At 40.6% G+C, this 26,068-nt stretch overlaps 1 protein-coding gene across 13 annotated transcripts in view; it reads left to right on the plus strand.

Moving 5' to 3' along the window:
• LOC139635396 (CUGBP Elav-like family member 2) overlaps positions 1-26,068 on the plus strand; it is a 464,890-nt gene that overhangs the window by 153,021 nt on the left and 285,801 nt on the right. The window contains exon 3 of one of the 13 annotated variants that reach the window (XM_071502681.1): positions 6,809-7,139. The exons of the other annotated variants lie outside the window; for them this stretch is intronic. The gene's annotated coding sequence lies outside the window, so the exon portion shown is untranslated. The remainder of the gene's footprint in view (positions 1-6,808; positions 7,140-26,068) is intronic. 13 annotated transcript variants of the gene reach the window in all.

A 26,068-nucleotide genomic window follows, 5' to 3' on the forward strand; every position in this document is an offset into this window, starting at 1 on the left:
ACATTTGTGCAAAACAAAAGCAAACAAGGCAGCAATGACCATTTCCTCACGAGGGGAGTTTAGAGTTTCTGGAGAGCAGTTTGCTCCATTCTCCATGACCATGAATTGTTTTTAATTTATCTGATTCGTTATATCCACAAGTTACATAATTTCTTAATCATAATGTCCTCATGCAGCAGAGTTTTTTTAATCTAAGGGTATCAGAGCAGAAGAACACATAAGTGTTCAGCTGAATTTCAACAGAATGTTGTTTACCCTCAGTTTAGTTGGTTGTGCCAGGCTTTGCGTGAGTAATCACTGACCAACAGATGTTAACATCTGTCTCATACCCATAAAGCCTTTTGTTTTGCAATCATCGCTTTGGTTTCAAATATGGTTTCACTGTTAATGGATCACACAACAGTTTTATTGAAGGGAGACCGTGAACTGGGCCTCATTGGTATTATGGTATTACATTGAAATCTAATCTTCAACAATGGATTAAACCACCATCTTTTGAGTATGAGACACTCAAATGTGGCTCTCTGCTTCATGGAGATTGGTGGCTGTGGCCACCTGAACACTAGGTCCCAATACTTGACCCAAGACCAAACCTCGGACCCATACAGGTTCAGATCAGCGGTTTCCTACCATCAAATGGGTCCTGCTCAGGTCCTCTTCTACTGCTGTAGGTTCCAGGTCTGTGTCATTATGTGTAATACCCAAGGATGGATTACATGCATCAAGGCCAAGCACAGGAGGGAGGACTAAAAGCTTAATTTGGGGAGACACAGAGTTTTGTGCTGACAACTTGTAAATTAACATTAAGTTGTTAATAGCAATCAGTTGTGAAATTGGTGCTGATTGGGTCCCAGCTTTCAAGTATTAGGCTTATTATGTTTAGTCCCACCAGGGTTCTGATGACATTATTCTTAAAGACCAAACAATTCAAACTAAAATACTTGCTTCTCCATGGTTCAGCTAAACAGCATGCTTTCTGTGACTCACTGCAAAGCAGTGTATTGACAGGTGTGGCTTGGAAAAAGGTTGGCAGGTCATTTTTGCCGATAGATCTTACAAAGCCAAACATCCATCTTAAGGCATCTTACTTTCATTACATTTATTCACTTTCTTCCAATCTTTGTAGATGCTGACATTACTTGATAACCAATCGTTGACATTCAGAATGAAGATGAACGACTCAATACTTTGAACTTGTTCAGTGGGATCAGAGATTGCTGATGATCATAACTAAGCCCTAACAGTGAAATATAAATCCTTACTGATATAACCTAGTTAAGGATCACAGAGGATTCAAGATGTAACATCTACTGTCACTTCCCAATTGAAAACTACCCACACACTATAATTCAATCAGTATTTTATTTTCCAATTTCCCCTGCTCTCATTGCTTGGATGACCATGTTAACTTGTTCGCCTCCGTCTCCAGTGCAGATTAAGTGGTAATTGGTTTTTTTTCAAGAGGCCAGTGGGTTGAGCTGAATCAAAAGGCCCCGATTTGGCTTCCCTTTTCCTTGTGACCTAGGCTACCTCCGAGTTAGAACCCGCCACACACACTCTCTCTCTCTGTCTCCACCTCTGTCTGTGGAGCCACTGGCCAAGTGCGTTAGCCAGGGTTGCATCCCTGTTCATTTCTGAGGGTTCGACACGGCCGCCAAATGACAGCTCAGCCCCTATATTACATCAGCCAGTCGCCAGATTTAAAATCAAATTATCTGAGTGGCTGAATGAAAGCCCTGCTAAAGCTCCACACACATGAACACACACACACACAAACACACACACAAACACACAGCTTTCAAACCTAACATTTAAGTGTCGTGCACATACTGCTGTGTCTCCAGTTGTATAAAGAATAAGTATATGTTGTACAAGATAAACATATTATGAAGAATATGGATATTACTTTCAAGTTATACTCATAAACAAGTTCTAATAGTTCTCGCTGTTCCAGCATGCCCATCAACTCGACGACACCAACTAAAATATGCTTGTCGTTCCTCTCAATTACCTTAAAGTCATAATTGGAAAAGGCTAAGTAGCTGTCGTCTGTCTTCAGCGTGGGCTGGGAAGCAGAAGTTCAGTCAGTGGCTTCTAAGATATGTGCGCACTCTCCGGTTGCTATAGTGTGATTTGCACCAGAACACGACTGTCAAAAGCAATGAATCATATTACTTAAGTCAGTAAAGACGTGCTATTCCTGTTACACAAAGTACTCACATCAGCAGCTCCCTGTGACACCAGAGCAAGCTTTTAAAGCTCTCACCTGTGACATCGCTCCTGTGTTTTTTTTTATTCTGGTGAAGTCTTTGGTGGTTCATGCACATTGCTGTGTGTTTTCCTGAGATCACTTTTGAGTCAAACAGTGTGGGCAGCATCTTGATGTCTTTGTCTCTGGGTTCTCATTATAAGGAAAAAATGATAAGGAACGGTAAATGTGCATTAAGGCACTGCTTCAGGATCCAGATCAAAAGTTCTGTACAAACAGCCACAATAGAACACAGTGAACACTGAATCATAATTGTCTTATATCATGAATTAAAAGTCATGAAAAATAAACAAATTCACAATTTCAAATTCATTATATCTTTAAAGTGAACTGCATTTTTCATTGAGGGAGAAGGAGTACATGTACATGTTTTTTTTTTTTTTTGGACAAACAGTCAGAGACAAATTATCAAAGCCCAGTATTTTATATATCTTAAAGGAGCTATCTGTAAATGTGTTTTTGTGGGTGGTGGTGATTGTGCCTTGACAAGACCTTCAGCCATTGTTGTCTTCATAATACCAAAGGTTATGATAGGCCCTCTGAGCGTCACTACATCTTCAGTGACGATACAGGCTGATACAGGCCGGGGCTAGCTGGTTAGCATGCTAACTTCAGTAGATGAAAAGATGTGATAGAAACCAGAGTTAACATTGGCGTTGCTTTCCACCTCTGGAGACAGCTCTTGGCGAGTAAAGGAATGAAGTTTGATGCTGTACTTGCAACATTTCTTCTAGGCTGGAAAGTAAACAGCTGCCTGCTAATGCTGCCTATGAGCAATAGCAGAAGCTGCATATAGCTCCTTTAAAACTTATGGGTTGAGATCAGAATTTATTTTTTTATAACAGCTTTTTTTACTGGGACTATTTCCCTCAATAAAAAATTGTAAAATAGTTCCAAAGAAAAAGCCACTGAAAGTCTTTTAAATATGATTTTTTACTGCTGCTGCATCTCATACTAAACTTTTCACTTTTGTTGTAATGCAGTGGAGGCAGAAATATCAGCTTGGTAACAGGTTTGGCAGTTAAGTAAGCAAATGCTTTGTTTTTGTGATTTGGGTGAATCAACTTTTTTAAAGCTGCACTGGGCACCTTTAAAAATAACAAATGTTATCAACTAAACTGGAACATCCATGACTCTGGGTGGGTGACATCTGTAAACTCAGCAGGTGGATTTTTCATCAAATATCTTGCCCCTGACTAGGAAATGAAAAGCTTTTTCGCTGCCATATTGCAGACACCTCTGCACAAAGTCACTCTGCAGACGGCAGTGATCTCAGTGTTATGGTCAGTTGTACATGCAGCACCACAAGGTGACTAATAAGGAGGAAACAGACTGACGCAAGAAGTCCCAATATCTTGCCCCCATGCTGCTTTATTCACATGCCCGCCCCGCTATGTCTTCTGCACCCACACACTGCTGTAATGAGGGTCCCCAGGGTGCTGGAGAAAATCTGCCCTCTTCCTCTAACCCCCTGTGGTGTGTGTTCATGTGGTGTGTGCTTATTTGCTCATAGACGCAGCTCCCTGTCAGATTTATGTGGGGTTTTAATGGAAAGGCTTTTACAGTATAAACAGCAGTACACACACCAAATACCATTATTAGCTGAGAAAGACTGCAGAGAGAACATTTTTACCTCCAGATTTACAGTCTTGTTTGTCTTGTTAGCAGAATAGGTGTTAAAAAGCTGATAATGGATATCAGTGAAATTAGGTAGAATATTAGAGCAGGGTCAAGGAACTAATTAGTTTTTGGTGTGGATGTGGATTAAATGGAGCCACCATGTGGTCATTTTATTCTTTGGCTCAGAACAGCTGAACCTTCAGGTGTGAGTGTAGAAGAAAATTATGGGTTAATCTACAGTATTGTCCACACTCCAGGGTGTCCTGGTGCCCTAATGGTGAAGACACGTGCCATATGTTTACTTTGTTTCAGTTTTGGCAGGGGCCCTTGGTTGCATTTATACTCCTCCTTTTCCATATTTCCTTTCTGTATCTGAACAATCATCTCTCCAGTTATGGTAAAACTATCACAAAAATAGTCTGAAAGGAAAAAATACTGTCCGTGCCCCAGAACTGCTCGTCTTCTTAGTCAAATTTCAGTTTTCACTATATTGTTTGACATGCCGTCCATTTATCAACAAAAGGTCGCTAGCTTCTCTTTGGTGTGACCGCTTGAAGAGGAACTACACCCGGGCTGAAAATTCAACTATCTAGAGGTCTCTCTGTCCACACACGAGTACAAGTCTGGATTTAAATGATTTTTTTAAATTTGTGAAGGGGTGTGTTCAAGCCAGAACAGGGTGTTAAGTTACTCTTTGCATCATCATAACTCCTAAAGGCTTTGGCCACAAATGCAATTCAAATTACATGCGCACAATCCTGGTGAATTTGGTGACATTTTGCAGATTTGAAGCTCTACAGGAAAATGATCAGTGTAAACCCTGCCTTTTCAAAAGTCATGGCTGCCATCAGTCAGTCATGCTGACGATGATGCTGATATGTATCCACATGTAAATTAACAATATAATTTATTTATTTAATATTTATTATTAAAACAAACAAACACTAATATAGAGGATTGTGCAGCCTGGTGGGAGGAGTACACTCTGACTGCTGTCTAGTGCATTACAGTGTTTTGCTTTAATTGTACCTAAAATGGGGACTTAACCATAAAATGTGATTTTTTCCAATGGACTGATCTTTTGTCCCTTTCTAAATGTCATCAGGGGGCCAACTACAGCAAAAACCCACACAAAAGAATCACTGAGGCCCATTACATTACGCAGAGATAGACTGTGTGGGTATGTGAAGGACTCTTGCATAGCCATTACTGTTAAAAAATAATTGATTGCATTAACCTGCCCTTTCACCATTTTACAAGTCCGATCCATATTCCTAAGTGGCCGTGTAGTGTGGGGTTTTAACCTAAGAGGAAACAGCGTAATGATTTTGTCAGGGCAGTATTGAATTGCTCAGTGGTGTTGGTGTTACTCATGGTGTGCTGCTTTTCAAGCATCCACACCACAACGGAAATGTCAGTGTGTACACACACACATGTATGCACACATTCAAGTAAAGCATTCACTCCCTGGGTGTCTCTTTTATTTGTGTCTGTTCCACTTGGCGGGACTGATGAATAGTTGGAAGAGTTTTTTTAGGTAAAGCCACCATAAGCTGTTTTTTGTACCAATCAATATGTGAGTCACAATTTCAATGGATAGAAATGAAAAAAAAAAAGTTTTCCAGTTTTTAGTGTTTTTACTGAAATTTGTATCTTGTCACAGGAACTAATGAATCTTTCTTATAAACAAATAAACTGCATAATATCCATCTTATCAGAGCTGAAACTACAATGTGAGTGGTATCTGATTCTTAACATAAAGCCAGTTTATTGGCTTAATATCTGATATCAGTCAACTGATATCCACCAATCCACCAACTGCTTTGTCATCCTGTTTTTTTTTTGTTCTCGAGTTCATAACTTTTCATCATGTACGCACTTCTTTCCGGTTGACTTGAGAGGCAACGCATTGAAAAGTGCAACGTTTGAAGTGGTACAAACGCTATTAAATTAATCAATTCGATAACCCCCCGACTGCCGGTCTCACGCTCTTTCTTCTCTCTCCTTCCTCTCTTCCCTCTTTCAAGGCGGCACTGAGGGAGAAATATAGATTTGATAAGGCCGCTTACTCTCGCTCCACATCCATGCAGAGAAAATACATTTCCCCCCGGACAGAGTGGAGTCTCATCCTTCCTCTCTCGAAAGATTACAAAGCAAGCAGGGATGGAGAATGACACAATCTACCTCACTATCCCATCCGCATCAGCGAGAGACTGTTCCTACACCAGCGTCCATAGGTTATGATGACAAGACTCCCAAATTGCTCAATCCATAATGTCTGGCGCTGCACCTGTCTGCAACCTTGTGTATAATTCATTATTATGTACTTATGGATTCCTGCATGCCTCACAAAGTGCAACTCTGATTCATTGCAAAGAGAATAGAAATGCTCTAAACCAGCCTTATTATGGCGAGCACAGTTCTCCACCGCAGCTCCAAAGATAGATGCTGTGTTATGTTAGAGCTTTATTAGTACCACTAAATCATTTGATAGCAATATAGCTGGAACAGAGATAATTATTGACGTTGTATCTTCCCATGTAATGCCGTGGCATCGACACATGTAGCTCAATGAGTCGCAAAGGACTCTCGCTCTTTCATTCTGTCCTGCTTTTGCACATTTTCTCTTTCATTAGATCTCGCAGATCTTTCCCTACATGTGTCTCTCTTTTATCTTGTACTTTTGTATGATTCTCTTTAATCTATTTTTATTCATTCCCTCTTTGTCTTTTCCGGTCCCTTGCCTTCCTCTCATTACATAGTTTAGACAACATTTTTTTTCCTGCCCTGCATTGCTACACAGTGCACTTGCATTTAAGCCATTAGTCTTAAAATGTGTTTGTGTCAGTGCATGTCCTGTTGTTGTTCTCCCTCCTCCTCCTCTGCTTTTTCTAAGGCTGATGTGTCTTTCATTACCAGGGTCTGACAGCGCTGAGCCGAGTGGACGTCTGTTTGTCACCCTCTAATGGGGCTTGGCAGCCTACAAGGTGTGCACAACACCTCAGAGAGAGTGGCCCTCTCCTTCTGTCTCTCTCAGCGAGAGGAAAAGACCAATAACACTACCTTGCACATTCAGTCCACTGTTCAATTTCACTTCACGTCTGCATCAGTGCTGCGAATTGGATCAGGCACCTATGGACAAATTCCACGTCCAGTTGACTTGATGGGAATTGACCAAACCTTGCCAGGATCTCACACGGTGCTGGTTTTGATCCTGCTCCAGCTGTCAATTGCAATATACAGTTTAAAAGTAAGGCTACCTAATCCATTTTGAGCAAATCCTGCTTCTTGGTGTTGGACTATCGACCTGCTCTCTGCTGTACTGTTGCTATTTTCATTTGATGGATTCCCAGACAGACTCATATTAAGGCCATAGACCTTCAAGATTTCATTGGATCCAAAATAGGAAAGCTTGGTATAATTTGGCATTGTATTGCGGGGCCTTAATGTTCCTACACATCTACCAGAAAACAATATGGACATCCCAGTGGAGTCCTCCAGTTTAAGCACCTGTGGCATAGAAGACCCTCGGTGTGGATTGGTTCACTCTCTTTGGCTTGCTAGATGTCTGGGTTTATCCAGCCTCTTGTATGAGCTTGTTTGCTGGTTTTTATGTGAGTGGGTTTTGACTCAACCAAACTCAAACTAAAATAAAAAGACAAAACCAACTGAAAGCCACATACAGCTGCAGACAGTCACTGTCATTTAATTTGATATCAGCATCAAAAGTGTGACTTTTCTTACCACAAAATAGTAGCGATGGTCATTTATATAAAAAAAAAAAAAAAAAAAAAAAAAATTGTGACAAGCTGCCTCTTGTGATCATGCAAATAATGACTTTCCTCTTTCAGAAGCAAAGATGGAAGCAATTTGATGTTGTTATAGCACTACAAAAGATCAGGGTTTCTTTTAATCATGACTACAGTTCAGACTTTCCCTAATGTTCCTTGTGTACTTGAGGGCACATCTTCTCCCGCATCTGGATATCTGATTCGATGAAGATAGAAATGGTAAGTAATTATACACTGGATTGTACTGGACTGGAAAAAGGCAATGTGTTGACCCTGATGAAGACCCAATATGGTCATAAACAGCTCCTTAAAGAAAACTATAATCATAGAGGTGGTAGATATATAGGTAGATAGTCTCTTGGAAAGGTTTTGGGAAGTACCAAGAAACAATGACGTCCTGCTGGTGTGTTTCTATATCTGTAAATGCTCACTTTGGAAGGCAGTGACTGATGACTGTTTAATTTAAATTAGAGGACTTGATAAAAGATTACGACTTTGACATCAGAGACCAATGCTCGTCTCCCACCTTCTGCCAACTTCAACAGTAGTTACTTTCAGCCATGATGACAAAATCTCCCTGACTTCAAAGAAGTAGCTTTCATTGGCATATCACAAATTCTCGCATGGGTAATTTTCACATTTATTATATGCATCATTTAGGTCAATTAGGTGTGAGAGCTTGTCAAAAATATTGCTTAATGGAGCTTAGAATTACATATATTACAATGAATACTCAACATTTTCCAAAAGACATAATGTAAGACCCTTGGCAGTCCATGGGCCTGACTTTGAGACACACTCCTCGAGGGGACAATGTTCGGTTAGGATGTCAAAACCAGGATGGGTCAAAGAATCAAAAAATGGCAGAGCTGGAAGGAGAGAAACAGAAGAAAATTGAGTAATTCTGATGGAGAAGGAAAAATAAAAGACAAAGCAAGAGAGATGAGAGGAAAATGATTAGAAGGGCACCAGAAGATGGAAATAGCAAAGAATGGGGTGAGAGAGAATAGATCCAAATCCTCCCTTTTCTTCTTCTGTGGGTCTGTCAGAGCATCACAATGACTGGCCTGTAGCTTACATTAACACGCATTCAGACCAGGGCCCACATCTTTTTATTAATCCCTACCTTAATTTGATCCAGAGGAGGAGGGAGGAAATGGAGAGAACAGGGGGGAGGTGGAGGGAGGATGTGACTGAGGGTTGAAACATGATGTGGGAGTCAGAAACCTGCTTTTCTCTGCTCGGAGATGAAAGGTCAAAAAGCCCGATAGATCTTTCCATTTTTAAATGCACGTCTGCACCAGTGTGTGCAGTTAACTGTGTCCATGTATTTATGTATGTGTGTGTATGTGTGTGCGTGCTGATGCATTTGTGCAACGAGTGTTTATCTGCATGCCGAACCTGTTAGGATGGGAAAATGCTGGCTAATAACAAGATGTTCCTTTGAAAATCGCGGAGCATTCATCCTGGTGTGTTCTTTCAGGCGAGTGGCACAGGGCGAAATGTCAACCATTAGAAATAAACAGCCTTGTCATGACAACTCTTGACAGAGTGAACAATACCGGAGAGAAAGTGAGAGGAGAAAAGAGTGATAGATGTAGCAAGATGGAAATAGAAAAGGATGGAAAGGAGAGAAAAACGAGTGAGAGGGAAGATGAAAACGCTTCCTCTCTCTGCTCTTCCCTCTGAGTCAGCCTGCCAGCCCCTCCTTCCAAAGCTGCTGAATCTCTTTTTCTGTCTTTTTTTTTCTTTCTCCATCATGTTGTCTCTTTCTCTCTAAATTTATTCTAACATTTTTTTCTTGACTAACACTATGGAGAAACCTCCTGGTGTCTCACTCCTCACACATCATTAGCGGCTGGCTAGGTTTCCTTCCATTTCTTTTGATTTCTGTCTCTGATCTTCTCATAATGCTTTGCTGATGAGCAGCAACAATTCGAGGATGATTTTGGTTTATTAGCATGTATGAAGTAAATCCACCCTAAAAAGAGGTTTCGTATGTCATTTCTGTAATATACACAGCTCAGTTTTAATTTATGAATTTGAACAAGCCTCTCCTCAAGCTGAACACAGAGACAGATTGTAGTGGTGATGTTATCTACAGATGAATCCTGGAGCTACTCCATTAAGTAAATAGTACTCCATCCAGTAAATCATGGAACAGATCTGAGGACACATCAGCCACTGCATCTTTACAGTGATGTAGGGACATTTTCTGCCTTATGACATTCACATCTCACACAATAGTTCTTGGAAGCAACAGACTCAGTTTTGACTTTGTTTTCATGTGTGTTTCCTCTCAAGTAACTCACGTAAACAGCTTGTCAATTATATGAGAGAAGTCGGTCAAAGTATCTTGCCTGGTTGTCTTTTTCCTTTTTTGTGAAAACGCCAGAAATTTGGCTGAGATGAGAAAGTTGTGAGGCCGATAAAACAACATGTTCTCACTCCCAACTTGTCACATACAGACGTTTGGTCAGGACCTCATGGCGTCAGAGTGGGTAACACACTGGGTTACCCCTTTAGCATAAATTTTTCAACACGCAGAGGCAATGGCAGCGGAGTTGCCAGGAGGTTGTCGGGGTGGATGGTGGGCGTACGAAGCACACGCCTGTCACACCAGAGACCAGTCCTGTCTGTGGGTAGGTTTAGGCAACAAAAGCACTTTGGGTAAGGGTTGGGAAAGATTGTTGTGTTATTTAATACAGTAAAAGGTTAATTCTGATTCCAAAACCAAATGCAGTCTCAGCCCCATATATGTCAGCGAACAACAACTTTTAACGCAGCAGAGAACATTGGAAGTCTATCAGATTACCCAGCATGCTGAAAAATACCCAGTACATTAACAATTGACGTCAAGGGCTCCTGACCAAGCATCCGTAATACCTAATACCTTGGCATTGCCATACCTGCTTCTGATTCATCCTGAGCAGACAAAGCATTCACATTCTGCTGCCAATCATTTCATGCCTATACTCTATCAAAAAGCCCAGAAAAAGAAGACTAAAAAGAGCAGAAGGCTGGTGGTGTATGTGACTGCCACATCCCCAGCTGGCATCTGGAATACGGCCCTTGTTGCTTGTGTCTCTCCTCTGCAACAATACCATCTCAGGTGGGATTCTGCAATGAAATGTCATGATGTATTAGAGTTACTGGTGCTTGAGTAATTATGTAATCCTGTGGCATCCTCTGGTATAGTTTACATGTAGGTTGTTGACAGAAACATGGACAGATTCTCATTTAGTTTTGCCAGAATTGAAGAAATTTAGTTGAAATGATTATTGGCTTTGACATTCCACTTTGAATACCTTGGCATACACTTGGATAGTGGCTGTAAGCTACTAGCATCCAAATTAAGTAGGACAGTCAGAAATATATTGTCACATTCTAATAATTAAGTAATAAGTCAACATGGATGAGGTAGATAGATTTATACTTTTTGGAAGCAAGTGATAGTGAAAACTTAACAGCTTGATAGGGTCAAATTTACATTAAAATATAGGTACTAAGTACTGATGGGGAGAGTACAGACCTCTGCCAACATGGAACAGTCCTTAGACAGGATGTTGCACAAAAAATAATTTCCTTCATTGATGTGTTAAGTTAAATTGATTTCCTGACCTTGAAAACATACCTTTAGGATTTTAAATCAACGTCCTGTCTCTAGCAGAGCCATGATTAAAGATAAAAAAAAAATAATTGTGGAACAGCAGAAATCCCAGATCAGGATCACCACCAAAATCTAATCGACAGTTCCTTTGCCCAAGGCCAATCTGCTCTCTAAATTTCATGGCAGATAGTCTGACAGACAGACTATCTAACGTAATGCTCTGAGCCATCAGGCGTTACCTTCTTGGCATACAAAGTGATGATGAATGGGTGAAAGAGACTATTTATAGCTAAAAATATCTGTGCTGGTTAATACGTGTATGAAAACCTGAAATACTCCCAAAATTAAACCTGGAAACTCCTAGAATTAAACATGGGAAAAATCTAAACATGAAGTGAAAATCATTACTTATTCTTGTCATTACAGAACTAGAATATTTGGGGCAAACAGAAGCAGAATATCTGCAAAATATTTGAGACACAAAGTTTTACAAAACTAAAAGGAAATGTTGGTTCTAAGGATAAAAACAAAGACTGCAATAATAAGCCTGTAACTAAATGAAAAGCTGCAGACAGCACACCTTACCTCTAAAATGATGTTGGTATATCAAGGTCTGTTGTGGCCAGTACATTAATGAACAGACATTGTTGGTTGTCAGTGCTGTGTGTCCACTTCACTTAAACTGTTTTCAGTGATGGACCTTCCTTTTAGCACTGAGAGGTTTTACAAATTGCTCACTGCCAAAAAACAAAAAAGTCAAATTCCTCACAACTACACACTGTAAAAAACAACCCAGCCTCCCTGGGAGAAGTATTAGTATTGGACTGTTCTGCAGTACATGATTTCCACCAAGAACCAGGGTGGGAAGTAGTATGTCAGATATTTAGCCAGGTAGTTAGTGTTGAGTTTTCATAACAATTATGATAAATTATCTCTTTGTAGCCATGACCTGGTAGTTTTGGTTGGCTAACCCTGACCATGACTTGTTGCTGTATTGTGATATGCAGTCTTTACCTACTGCGTATATTATTTTGTGTTTGCAGAAAGTAGTAGATTTTCTTTTTCTCTCTCTTTATGTATTGTACCATTTCATTAAGAGATTAAAAATGACAATTTCAGTACTTTCAGCCAAAACAGCATATGTTCATATGTCCAACAATATGCTGGACTTAAACATGGGGGACTGCTTTTTGTTTTCCTGCTGTCATTCATTGTTGGTTTCTTTTGACCATAACCATGATCATTCCCAAACCTTCACTAAGTAGTTGTTATTGCAGCCATGACAATGAAGGTCTCCTAACCTTAACGATGAAAATTCTGAAAATTCCAAACCCTTCTCCAAACCTTACCTATACCGTCAGAATGTAAAACTAACCTTACTTTTTGCGGAATCCTCAAAAAACAACTTGTCGAAACTGCTATGAAGACTTGGCCATTTCTGTGGGTATTTCCATGTCACTTCTGCTAAAACGAAGCAACATTTAGTGAACGTTTTTCAGCTCTTCAATGGGATCAGGCGTTGCCAGAAGGAATATGTGCTCTGCTGGATGTTAGTACCCAAAAAGATCGACAGAAGCTTGGTGTTGTGAGATAGCTTAAAAACATTAATAATTCTTCATCATGAACAGGTCAGTCTTCTAAATTTGATAAATTGTGTCCAAAAACAATCTGCTAAAACACATGGGTTTCATCACTCGTGTTTTAGTGCCCATAGGCTCACACCTTTTAGCTAAAGTGAGACTTTTCCTTCAAAAACTTTAGCTTGTATTATTTGGAGCTGTTCTGGTGTTGCTGTTGATGACGTCCTGAAGGGTTCTGGGCCGGTTTCTGGCGCATAATTTATTTCCACGTATGATCAGGATGGAAAATGTTTCAGCCCTGGAAGGCAAATTCCCCCTTTCCCGCTGCACACCACCTGGGACGTCAATCCTGATTGTTCCAAAGTGACACCCAGCACCCAGATTCTGCCATCACTTGTCGGTGCTCACAATAACACTCTCCCCAATCCTCCCCTCCCTCTTGCCCTCCCATCCTGTCTCTCCATTCTTTTCGTCTATTCAGCTGCCTGTCTGGAGTGGTGACTGGCTCATCCTCATTTGCACCGCTCATATCCCGAGACTTGACATCGCCAAGGAGCCGCCACTGTCTCCTTTTTCAGTCCTCTGCTCAAGAATGTTTTTGTGCCAGATCTTTTTAATTGTTATTGTGGATTATTGTTGGTGTGACCATTTGTGACCCTTACCAACAGATGGGTGCATATTTTTGTGAAAAATCACCCCCTTTTTCTGAGTCATTACTCTGTCAAACTGAAACACAAGGATGTCAACACATGGTCGCCTCTTATAGCCAAGGATCTTGCTTCATAATTATCATATTTAAACGTTTTCTTAGTAAGTAACCTTGTGATTGTTGTTTGAACCTCCATTGTTACAGTGCAAATAGGAACTCCCTGTAGCTAATGCAGACTTTCTATAATGCAGTGAGTGCTTAACTGCATGGCAACAATACATTTCCTGTATGGCTCAAATTCAAAACATAAACATATTATTCCTATTATATAGTTATATTTTTTGCCGACCCATATAGCTTGCTCGTGGCACAGTGCTGGTCTATGGCCAAAGGCTTGGGACCCACTTAACCCCACATTTCTAGAAATAACAGTATGTGCCCTGCCTGTTGTCAGAGTCTTTAATTAAAGGGAGTGAAAACCAAGCAAAAACAGCAAAGAGTTCGAAAGGTTAAGCAGACAGTCGTAGCTCAGATGCCGCCAGTTCAGCTTTAGTGTGTCTGTTTTTATGCCAAATTGGATTTTCCACCATTTTGAGGTTCTTGCATCATTCACAAGGAACGTTATGTTTACTCTTACCTAGTTAGGAGTGGAGGATATGTAGTGTTATTCTAAGTGCAGCTCTCAGCGGTTAGAATACTTAAAAGTCAATGGGATGCAGAGAGAGGTATAAGATGGGCACAAGGTAACAACAAGGGTGATGAACAGCAATCTAAAAGAGATAGGGAGAAGGCAAGGTGTGGAGGAAGAGTTCCAGGGGAGATTTTGATTGGCTCATTCCTCTCCAGGTTTTAATCTGCCTGATCTGCAATTAGTGGCAACTGTGTCACAGCCAGACCTGCTTAGAGAGAGACAAGAAGGGGCTAGAACACACATACACACACACACACACACATAGAAACACACAAATTCAAGGGGAAAAAAGAAAAATCTACACATAGGACATTAAGGACATGACAAATACATGCACACACACTTCCACAAACATATACATGTAGACTAATGAGACATAAGAAAACAAGAAATATAAATAAAGAAACTCAAAGCTGTGCAAAGCTCTTACACACAGTTTTGAGAAACCAAACACTCCATCAGCAGCACAGAGGGTTGAAAGCTCGTCTTCCCTCTGAAGCAGATAAAATGAAAATATTACGGCACATTCCAGAAATCCACTGAGGGACAAACTCCCACGTTATGCTTTTATATCCGTTCTGCCTTCTGTAAACACTTAGAAGCTTTCCTCAAAAATCACCCATCGACACATATTCACATACGGCTGCATCTCTCTGCCTTTCCTTTGCAGAGGCTTGTATGGTGTCTTGCTAGCCTCGGGCTACATGCTGCTCCTGATTGCTACGCACCCGGACTAACGGCACATCAAAAGTGGCCCCCGCACAGGGCTTGTGTGTTTTTATGCGCGTGTGTATGTCTAACATAGGTCATTTCAGCTCTTTTTCACAGATTAAAAGGCTCAAGACAAATGAAGAGCAACCCAGTAATCTCTCTCTCTCTCTGTCTCCGCAGGGTGTGATTTAATAAGATTGATTCCCACAATAAATGACTGAACAGGTTTTTTACGCCTCTATTTTTACACTTTTACTGCCAGTGACAGCTAAGCACTGCTTCGTTAAATTTTAATGTCTGCATCATCTCTGTGCATATGTTTGCGTAATACGTTTGAGTCAAATTAGAGAACCTATAACAATACTAAACACTTTAAGATGAGGATGATATGTGCGATGATATGTGTTTGAATAACGGATTCCAACATTCATTATAACTGAGCTCTGGCCCAGTGGTTCCAGTGGTTTTTAGCTTGCAAAGCTAAGAACATTTATGACCCCTCATCACAGGCTGCAAGTATTTATGAGCTCTAATCATTTCAACCACGGAGTGATTTTCCCTTCACAAGTTTTTTTATTTAAATCATTTATAGATGCCTGAAGAGGTGAAACAATCAAGTGTTTGACAAGAAAAAGCAAATATTAGAGAAGGCTGAAATAATAATAATATGAATCTCTTGTTTCCATTCCTGTTAATCATCTTGACCCCTCTGATTAATCGTGTCCACCTTAAACCTATTTTGGGAACCACAATCCCTAGTCAGGTCTAGTCCGCTTTGAAGCAGTGAAAATAACTGACTTTGTCCACCCTACACCTGTTTCGGTAACCTCACCTTAGATGTTTTGGGAACCACTGATCAGTTCCGTCTTAAACTTGGTTTGGGATCCACTGATGTAGTCCACCTTAAATTTGTTGTGAAATGCCTTAAATTTGCCTTGGAAACCACAAATTAACTCCACCTTAAAGCTGTTTTGGGAACTACTCATTTAGTCCACTTTTAATCTGTTTTGGTAACCGCACATTTTGGGAACCACCTATTATGTCCACCTCAAACCTGTTGGGAACCATTGATTTTAGTCCACTTTAACCTTTAAGGCAAGCACAGAATGAAATAAAAAAAACAAAGAGAAGAGAGTCTTACATGCTCTGCAATGTTTTCTTTTCTCTTTTCTCCCAGTATTTTTGTGTTTATGTAGACAGACAAAAACACACTGCGTCATTTTAACATTTCAGTTTGTGAGTGGGAAAAGATGTTGAGCTCAGCCAAGCCGAGCAGCAGTCGCCCTGGGCAAACGTCACGTACACGGTCTTCTAAGTCTGTTCAGAATCCATCTCCAGTGTGGAGGGAAAAGGTGTGAAATCATGATACACTCTCGTCAAGTGAGTGAAATTTGTACGTTTTGTTACGCACACACACAAAGTTGCACAGTGATTTTTTCCACTTTGTTTATATCACGCTGTGGAGGCATGTTTCATGGGAAGAGCGCAAACGTTGCACCTGTCAGTTACTGATTGTCAAGCCATGTTTTCAGCACTGAACAAACACACACACAGAAACACACACACGCTACCCATGTTAAAAAACGCAGAGAAACTGCCAGAGTTGTTTTCCTGCTAATTGTCTATGCTAATTTTATCTCCAGAGTAGCAGTAAAAGTATTAGTACAAAGCTTTTCTTGGCGCTTAGATGTTTTTCTATCCCTGATGTCTTTGGAAAAAAAAAAAAAAGTCAAGAGACGTCTGGCAAAACTCTGAACCTAAATCTTGATTGCAAAAACTTGAGTTTGTCATTCATCAAAATGGTGCACGCTGTAGAGTTGAGGTAATGATTCATCATTTTCCCTCTGCACAGTCTTAAATTTATGGATATGGAAGCGTCACATCAGAGAGGAAATAGCTCAGATTGCACATACACACAGACGCACACAGACAGGCGCTCACAGGTTCTTACGTGGACAAAAGCAGCAGTGACTCCCGTTATTCAAGCAAACATTAAGCACCTCTTTTTCTTGGCCACAGTTGCAACCTTCCCGCTCCGAAATGCATCACTTATCGGCTGGGGTTGTGACCTCCAATCACAGCGTGACCTTTGAACTCCCAAGCCTGGCGCTAGGATATTCCCATTTGGGTGGCTTGGTATTGACTCAGAGGTTACTGGTTCAGCTAATTGCTATTTGCATAGCTTTATTAGTCGCCCAGCACTGCCACTGTGACATTTCAATCTTCCCCCCCCCCTTTTCCGCCTTGCTGTGTCTCTCTGGCTCTGTGCATTCTGGGGACAGGAATTAGACAGTGTTTGGTATGTGATTAAGTATTCATGCTTAAAGTAGCGACGGGCAGATCTCAGGAGAGAGAGCCATGGAGGAGGAGAGCAAACATTAATATGCGCTTAATAACTCTTTCTATCTGCCTCCATGTTTTCCCATTCTATCTTTGTCTGTCTGTCAGTGGCCGACTTTTCCTCCACATATTTTTTTTTTTCTGAATTATGAAATATTGAATTTGAAAGGATGAATGGAAATGGAGAAACCTCATGAAATTTTAATGTTTTTTTTCTTTTTTGTAAAAAAAAAAAAGTTATTCAGTAAATATGAATGGAGCACACATTTGTGGAATAGAGATGTCCAAGCCCCTCTGTTCAAACAAGTCAATCGGGAGTCGTGGCGTCGAGGTTGGCAGTTTATCACCTGAACCAGCAGGATAAATTTGGTATAAGTGTGAGAATGGAATAATACCAAAAGAAAAATATCTGAGGACGGATCACGTGGATTTCACCCTCAGAAGGTTGTAGCATGAAGCTGGTGCTCCTGAGGCCATGTTCAGAGTGACATCAGTGCCATGTGAAGTACAGTAGAGGACCTGACACTGAGGGTTTCAGCTAATAATTATACTAACATAACCTTCATCTGACTTAACTTTTTCCTGTAACAAGTGGATGCCTGCTGGTATGTTTCATAATGTGACGGCATGTAGCATTTTAGTGTTTGACAAGGCTTCAAACTTGTGTACTGTATTTATCACTTGAATTAGCTTTTCTTGATCGTTTTGTCAGTGTCGGTTCGAACAAACAAACCCAGTCTGCACCTCGGTGTGATGGCACATTTGGATCTTTAGTCAGTCTAACTCTTATTTTCTGTCTATGGGCTGGTGTGGAGTTTTAGGAACCAAATGACTTATGGTGAAAGTGAACCTTTTATGAATAATACAGGTTCGTATGTTGTTACATGTGATGTTTAAATGTTGTGCGACACTGGACGGGATCAGTTTACTGGATCCTGAGTGATGCTTCTGTTATGTCAGTCAGTTTCCTGAAAAGACAAAAACCTGAGAGTGCCACGTCCCAGAAAGTTTCTCTACACCTCACTTCAGTTTGTAATTATGTGTATTTTTTTCCCCTGCAGAATATTTCATGAAGGGGGGCCATCTACAGCTGACTGTAAGATATATGTAGGATTTAAACATTTAACTGTAGACAGTACAGACTTCTTGCAAAATGAAACTGTTGATACATTTGCTGAAAGACAAACACAGACTCCTCAAGTTTCCTACAGGATTGTTTTATATTTTAAAAGAACTAATGCTGTCAGAACAGTCATGTAAAAATCCCACACGTACGAATTCAGATCTTTTATAGCTGCCGCAGTTTGCCTTCCTCCGTTGTGAATAATTTCTCTTCAGCCCACCTGATGAAAAGATGCTGAACATACTGTTTTGCAGCATTTTCAAAGTTTAGGAAACTGACTTTGACTTTGTTTTATTCCCAATTTTGAATAAACGGTCTGTCTTCTCCCTTTGTCACTCTCTTTATGGCTTGTTGTTATTTGTATGGTGTGAGTCTGTGTGTGTGTGTGTGTTTGTGTGCACATGCCATTTCCTGCTCTGTGTCTTTGTGTATGTCATGTGGTCTCTCCGCTCATGGAGTGTGTGTGTGTGTGTGTGTCTTCCAGAGTGAAATGTCAGTCTCATTTCGCTGTTATTACTTCAGGGACAAAGAGGAGGGCTTTACTCTGTAATCTCTGCCTCCCTGTGGCCGCTGCTCAGCCCCTGACGTATCTGGGAACACACTCGCCGCAGTTACATCGACGCTTTTAAACACCTTAAACTCAGACTGTCCCAGTTATAAGCGCAAAACATTTTGTTTTGTATTTGCATTCATGCTGTGCACGGCGGTGAGAAACTGCGGGTGAAGGGTGACAAATGGTTCAGTTAAAAGTATCACGGAAAGAGCATTTGATTGACTGATTGATTGTGATGGATTGGCCTGCGGGGGTGTGGATCAGAATAATGAACACCTTCATGCCCGGGGTGGTTATTCAAAGCACAACCTCTCTCGTAAAAGACCCTCCGTCCAAAACACTTGTCAAGAATCAGCTGTGACGGGAATAAAGGCTTGATGTGTGGTACTCAGACAGATCAGAGGATGGTTCTTACACATTAAAGAACGATGTGTGTATCATACATAAACACCAACACAGTTTCAGAGACTTTTCTTGCAAGTTTCTCACGCTCATAATCAGGCTTGAGTTCTGACAGTGTTTTTATTTTTGGTCAGGTTTGGAAAATACCTCCTTTTTGTTGGTATTGGTAGATGACGCTGATCTCACTTTCACCGTCTGAAATTAAGGCAATAAATCATATCTGTAGGTACTTAACATTAACTCCATAAGTAACTTGCCCAACAGCCAAAAATGAAATTCTTAAACGCTCTCTGCAAACACATGTCTCGACTAAACTACGCCTCTCCTCACTCACCTGGTCAGATCCTGCTCCATCCGACACAGATTTCATTTCTACCCAAAATACTCGGCTGATGTATGAAATAAACTGACAGAGGCCAAAACTAAAAACATTTTCTCTGTTATTTTAGTTTATTTGAGTTAGTTCTGTAAAGACACAATGCAGTTTTAGTCAGTTTAATTAAGCATCTTTTTTATTTTTATTTCAGTCAAAAATGAAAATGTTTTTTTTATTTGTAGTTTCCATTATTTTAGTTTCTATTATTTTTTTATTTATTTATAGTAATTTAGTCTAAAGCACTTGTATAAAGTAGTTAGAGAAAGCTGCATTTAAAAAATTTGTAACTGCAGGTTATGAACTATGGCTGCAATTAATAGTTTTAAATTATCAAGCAACTTGTGGATTATTTTTTTTAGATTAATAGACAAACAGTGACGAATGCTCATCACAGGTTGAAGTGTGAAGTCTTTTAATGGCTTGATTTATACAATTGGCAGAACAAAAACCAAAAATGGCTCCATATATAATGATATAACAGAGAGAAACGCACATTTGAGAAACTGGAAGGGAAGATTGGCATTTTGGCCACTCAGAACTGCAGAACTTTTACTTCACACTTAAAGAAACGTGATCTCAGTTTCAGTTATTAATGACTTGAAATGAAAGGATTCAGATTCAACACTGTTTTTTTTCTACACCATCTGATCTCGTTCCATAAAGTATGATTTATTTTTTTTACTGTAAATTTGCATCTTTCATTAATATTCTCCTAGTGTTGTATAAACACCTCCTGCTCAATTTAATTCATGCTGCTGTTTAAAGGCTTCTTATGCCCTGTCATTGTGTTTTATCTTCCTACCTCTGGAAAACACTGTGTGCAGAAGAACGTGCTCTATAAATAAAATTATTATCATCACTGAACCCCAACCTCGTAACGCTCCACAGCTACAGGGAATCGTTTTAATTTTTTATTTAAAAATTTTTTTATTTATTTTTTTTTCCTGCCGTCCGGTTTCATGTCAAGCCCAACCGCTGGCCTCTCCCACACTGAGCCGGCTGTGCTGTGGCTGTCTGTGAATATGTTAGCATGCCAATGAGGCCTATGTAGATCGGCTGTACACATCTTCGTGAAGCCAACCTGTGTGTGTAGGAGGGGAAAAACAGTGCCCTCAACCCCCCATTCCCCTGAGCCTGAGGGAAAAGGTGTCTTCTTAAAAACACCAACATGCGTCGGTTAACTTGCAGCTATAGATTCACTGCGAGAGGTGAGCAGGTCAGTTTCATCTCGCTAACGTGTTGTTTTTTTTTTTGTTGTGTTTTTTTTTCGCCCTGCAATCGGAGACTTGAGGAGGTGGAGGAAAGGGCATAGAGGCAAGGGAGGAGGGGGAGAAGGGAAGGGAAGGGGCAGATGAAATTGAAATAGAAATCCAAGTCAGTGGATAAAGAAACAGGACTCTTCATTTTGCCTTGTTGTGCAACCATGTATATTTCCCTCCCGCCATCGCTCTTTCTCTCTGTCTCTGTCTCCCTGCCCCGCAGCGTCCCTGTGATGATTGATACGCACTGAGAGCGAAGCTAGCTACAGAGACACAGAAAATCATGCATAAAAGATGAGCGCAGTTTATTGTGTTTTCCTGGGGGCCGAGGGGAGAGCCGAAGTTATGGATTTATGCGGTGTGTGATTGGATGAGATCCCAGACCCGTGGGACAGATGTTGAGCAGGGAGGGGGGGAAAGGTGGCTTCAGGTTTAGAGGTACAGAGAGAAGAACTTGTGTCAGACAGGTGTGGATAACTTGATGACAAGACTCCTGCAGTGGCCGGAGGGAGCCGCTGGTCCCACCCGGCTCCCACGGACCCCCACTTCACTCTCTGCAATGGAAGCTGGCATCATAATTACATTATAATAGCCTGGTTTCACCTCTTCATTCAGATTCAGCTGTGAGCAACCAAATGGACTGAATGGGCTCGTCTGAACCCTCGCAGAGGACCGTCACCTCGTCGGGTTACGTTGATTAATTGGTTCGCTGATACACTGGGTCACTACTTATTCGAAATTGGATATCGGCCAACGTGATGGATGTGACACAGTTTGTTTGATGACAGTGTTTAATTGATCAATTTCTACGGGAAGCCATTAAACTGAAATCATTCTAATGAGACATTTTGATTGGACTCCACACAACTACGCTTGAATATATTTTCTTCTTATTATGGAGAGTTTAAGTGTCCTATTATACTGTGTACATGCGGTTAATGAGCTTTTGCCACCCCACCAAGAACAAGATTATGATAAAAAAAAATGCTGCATAATTGGAAACTTTATGCTAAATGTTGGAAATCGTTGACATTAGGATTCGGGAGGAAGCGTTAATGGGGAAATAAGGTTTACAGTCACGTGCCACAAGATGACAACAACAAGGCTAATCCCCTGAGTCTGATAGTCATCGGAATTAACAAATAAAACACGAAGGAAAAGTCAACAAGACGATTTGACACGTGGTTGTGGTTTCAGAGCAGTACCTGCATTATGGGGAACAACAGTGAGGAGATGACTTGACTTTTTATATCACACTAACAAGAAAACAAACTAATGGCTAGGAGAGTGGAAAATTAGAAAATATCATCATTTTAGGATCTCCATCTTATCAATGTAAAATATTTGTAGAACATCAGCCATATGCTGTATATTGGTAAAAAGTAAAGATAAAACAAGGCACTTAAAATATCAATAAAAGACTGGACGCCACTAGTCGTCACACATTTACATATAGGAACAACACAGAGGCCTAATGGAGGAGTGTGAGCTGTACTTAGTGCTTTGTTGGGAGGCATCACTCCCTCATTTGGAAAGCACTGGCTCAGCTGACACACTGTTTTATTGCTAAGGTTTTTATCATGCATCATTTGAGGACAAATGATCCAGGAGGAACAGAAGAGTGTCATCTCTCACTTTGACTGAAAAAACGTGTGATTTAACTGCAGCCTCTGGCAGATTATTCGAATTATCAAATTTAAAGGGGGCACCAGTATCAACAATTTTTCTTTATTTCCGGTTGACTCGGATTTCAAATGAAAGTGCAAATTTAGTCAGTGCCACAACTTGTAATAGAGGTTTGTAGAGGTGATAGATTTCTAAATTGGCTTAGAATTGACTCAGTACACCAGCAACTTGGTACTCTATATCCAGAAAAAAACCTCTGGATCAAATTTAAAAGTAAATGCACAAATTAGATACTAGAGAAACTTTTTTGTGGAATTTGATGGCACACACAGCTAATTTTTTGGGAGAGATTCATCAGTAAAAGCCCACCTCATCCAGAGAGGAGCACCGAGTATATTTCCCCTCTGTGAGTACTCGAGTGAAAATCACCTTTAATATTTAGTTTATGCGTCCAACAGGACAAATGCTGTTTCATTATCACCGGCAGATGATTGTGTTCCTGTACTGAGCCCTCAGTGAGTGCTGCAGTTATGAAAGTTTATCTCTTGATTACGGACAGCTTGGCCATGACTTGGTGATCTCTCATCACGTCAGAGCAGCTCATGTTGATTGGTGGTCATAGAGAAGGAGTGAATCTACCTTATTGATCTGCTTTGATTCCTTTGTTTCATCTCCTCCTAGCTCAACTAATTGGGCTATTCTTTGTCGACAAGATTGACTTTTATGCCTGATATTACAGAGCTGTATTTATTCCCTTGAGGGGAAAAACAAATTAAAGGGAGTGTTTTTCCCCCCGTCTTCTCCCACTTCTTTTTTCATACTGATATATTTCATATAAACCTTTTTTTTCTCCAACATGCTCATAAATTCAGAGAAGAAATCATTATTTTCTCATAAATGTGATGATATTGCTCTCATCGGGCGGGCCGTGATGTAAAAGCACTTTATGAGATGGGCTATCTATCCCGCATGTCACATGACAGCTGTCTTGGTTTCTGATTGGCTGAGCAGCGGCGGCATTAATGCCATTTCATTAAACAGAGACACACAGACGTCTTCCATCCGAGCCGAGGATTCTCTTCATGTGTCTTGCTGCCAAGGGAGAGTTAAAGATGAAAAGTGACCTGATGCGTCCGTTCACTCTTCCCCTTTCCCTGTGAGGGACATGGTGTCTCCATAAAGACTGTCTGCATCTGTGACTGGCTGTCCAGTAAACAGAGATGCATTGATGCTAGTGTGTACCCTTTAGCCCTGAGGCCAGTATTGACCAATGCATTACTAGGAGGTTTTGTCCAACTGGAGTGATTACAGCGTTTAGCTAAGATTTACTCAACAGTTAGGGAGACGGGGCTGTCTGAGGAAGATGCACTGCTCTGCAGCCGGGAGGTTGTGGGTTCAGATTCCTGGGGATGGGTGTGTGAGCGTCTCTAAGAGCTGCTTCATTAGACCCTCTGCTTTATTCACAGGGAGAATTATGGATCCATATTTTTGCAAGCAGTTTGGGAGAAGGGTTGGTGGCAGAGGTTGGTCAGAGATGTTTTTTTTTTCCTTAAACTAGATGTGAAACTAGAAAATACATTTGCATCAAAGTTTACAAGGAACACAGATGGCAAAACTATATTCTGGTGCAGCACCTACAGAGCAGTGAATGTTGCATTATAATACTAAATCTGGGATGATTGTATATTCTACTGGGATGAATATATCTCAGTATCTCAAATATTAAGAGGATACAGGTATTTGTCCTGAACCATTCTGTACTGTACATCGTCAGATTGCATCATGGCCATGTGCCATAAACACAGAGGTCGTTGTGAAGCTACAGTGGGCAAGATGTGCTCGAATCTGATAAAACTATTGCTGCTTTTCTGGGAAATGAGACAGTTACCCCACCTGTTGTCCTTGTACTGATTGGTCTAATTACATTAGGTCTGTTGGCACAGGAAGTAGAAGTGGAAGTTGCAAATCACTGATGCAAAGTCTTTGATTTGAAGTAAGTTCAGTCTGTTACTGGTTCGAACTTTGCGTCATGGTTGTGGTCTCCTCGTAAAGCTTTTCACCAGGAAGTAACATCGTTGCTGAGTTGACAGTAGCACATGCTGTTTGAGCTTTGGGCGTTTTAACATGCGTCTGGAGCGAGCCTTAAAGTGGCCATTCGAAGAACTGCAGTTTTAGGTACTTCTGTGCTGGCTTTAATTTTTAGCCCTGGAGGCTGCTGCTTGCTGCTGACCTTATGTTCTGATACTCCCCCCACTGGTTGTGTGCTGAATTGCATCTCATCAACACGTAGTGTTACACATAGTGCAACCAACATTCCCAAGGAAGACTGGAGTCTTGATGCACACACTTCATGGATGTAAACAAAGCTTATTTCTGGACTTTCCTTTGTCTGTCACTGTAGTTTGAACTCTTCCTCCCTGCATCTGTCCTGTTCAACAGCCCATCTCTCAAAAGCCCAACAACCCACTCCACTATCACTCATTGTCATTCATACATACATTCAGTATGATTCATATGCATGCAGCACGTTCTTATTCTTCTTGGCCCTGTGCTCAGTGCTTGGCATTCCCCCTGTGGGTTCTTGTGTGTGACAGCATCATTGTGCTGGCGAGTAGCCTGGAAGGTCCCTGAAATACATACCGCTGCTTTTACATTTATAACTTTTTTAAATTATACAAACATCGAGTACAATATTATGCTCTCAAACCACTAACATTCAGCTCTAAATGCCCTTTTACCTGGTATTATTTTCAGTAACGCTGGAGATATTTTGAGGTGTTCTAACATTTGCTAAAGGTGAGATGCAATGCATCGGAGCCAGTTTACCACAGATTTGGGGGCAACATAAAACAAACATATAGTAAGAGTGACTATTGGACAATTCAGAAATGAAGAACAGATAGTAGATATGTAGCACAAGCTGCTCAAAAACAGCAGTGATTTTTTTTTACACTGGCAGAATCTAAAGAAGACAAAAGGACAAAGGTGCTGTTTGCTGATAGACAGGTGTAATACTGACAGCTCATCAAGATGAGTGGCAATCGTGTGAATTAAACTTTGCTCAACTAAAGCAAAGCTATAAGTTACCAAGCCAAAAAACACCAAAATTAACAGCTGTGCTGTTAAACCAGGGATTTGGAAACAGTGACTTGCAAGACATGTAATGTATTGACATATATTTGGAAGGTATTACTGTCAAGTAAACAGTTTCAGCTGTTAGTGTCAGTTGTTTCTGTCAAAAGTGGTTAAACAAATTGCTTTGGTTTTGTAGTTTACAGAATTATTAAATGGATATTTTCAACCTGGAATATTTATGCTCTGAAGTTAGTTAAAATTTCAGGTGAACATTTTCAAAGAATAACATATACAGCGCAGTTTGTGTTGGCTTGTCAATAATTCTGAGTCTTATTCCTTGTATTTTACCAAATCAACACTTGCTGTGTTACACTCACATTGTGATCACATTGA

The sequence above is a fragment of the Trachinotus anak genome, unplaced genomic scaffold, assembly GCF_046630095.1.
Source record: "Trachinotus anak isolate AG129_WGS33_773 ecotype Australia unplaced genomic scaffold, CSIRO_AGI_Tana_v1 ptg000018l, whole genome shotgun sequence".
Taxonomy (NCBI): domain Eukaryota; kingdom Metazoa; phylum Chordata; class Actinopteri; order Carangiformes; family Carangidae; genus Trachinotus; species Trachinotus anak.